Source organism: Mus musculus, chromosome X (genome assembly GCF_000001635.26).
Source record: "Mus musculus strain C57BL/6J chromosome X, GRCm38.p6 C57BL/6J".
NCBI classification, from domain to species: domain Eukaryota; kingdom Metazoa; phylum Chordata; class Mammalia; order Rodentia; family Muridae; genus Mus; species Mus musculus.
Genome location: NC_000086.7, coordinates 70,652,671 through 70,653,832, shown reverse-complemented (window position 1 = coordinate 70,653,832; position 1,162 = coordinate 70,652,671). Strand labels below are relative to the sequence as shown.

The 1,162-nt window shown below is 46.1% G+C and overlaps 1 pseudogene; it reads left to right on the top strand.

The window, feature by feature from the left end:
• On the top strand, positions 201–668 carry Rplp1-ps1 (ribosomal protein, large, P1, pseudogene 1; annotated as a pseudogene).

The window sequence follows — 1,162 nt, the reverse complement described above, 5'->3', positions numbered from 1 at the left end:
CTTATAGAGGAGAAAGTGGGGAAAAGCCTCGAAGATATGGGCACAGGGGACAAATTCCTGAATAGGACATCAATGGCTTGTGCTGTAAGATCGAGAATTGACAAATGGGACCTCATAAAATTGCAAAGCTTCTTCAAGGCAAAAGACACTGTCAATAAGACAAAAAGGGTTCTTTTCTTCATCTGCAGCCAAGGTGCTCCGTCCTTCTGAGGAAGCTAAGGCAGCGTTGGGGTGAGGCCCTCACTTCATCCAGTGACTAGCACCGTGCTGGCAGTCTACAGCATGGCTTCCATCTCTGAACTCTCCTGCATCTACTCTGCCCTCATCCTGCACGATGATGAGGTGACGGTCATGGAGGATAAGATCAATGCCCTCACTAAAGCAGCTGGTGTCAGCATTGAACCTTTCTGGCCTGGCTTGTTTGCCAAGGCTCTGGCCAATGTCAACATTGGGATCCTCATCTGCAATGTAGGGGCTGGTGGGCCTACTCCAGCAGCTGGAGCTGTGCCTGCTGGTGGTGCTGCTCCGTCTACTGCTGCCACCCCAGCTGAGGAGAAGAAAGTGGAGGCAAGGAATGAAGAGTCCGAGAAGTCTGAAGATGGCAAGTTCTTTGGTCTTTTTGACTAAACTGCTTTTGTTAAGTTGGCCAATAAAGAGCTGAACCTGTAAAAAAAAAAAAAAGACAAAAAGGCCACCAACAGATTGGGAAAGGATCTTTACCTATCCTAAATCAGATAGGGGACTAATATCCAATATATATATAAAGAACTCATGAAGTTGGACTCCCGAAAATCAAATAACCCCTTTAAAAATGGGGCTCACAGCTAAACAAAGAATTCTCACCTGAGGAATACAGAATGGCTGAGAAGCACCTAAAAAAATGTTCAGCATCCTTAATCATCAGGGAAATGCAAATCATAACAACCCTGAGATTCTACCTCACACCAGTCAGAATGACTAAGATCAAAAACTCAGGTGACAGCAGATGCTGGCGAGGATGTGGAGAAAGAGGAACACTCCTCCACTGTTGGTGGGATTGCAAGCTTGTACAACCACTCTGGAAATCAGTCTGGCGGTTCCTCAGAAAATTGGACATAGTACTACCAGAGAATCCCTCAATACCTCTCCTGGGCATATATCCAGAAGATGTCCCAACCGGTAA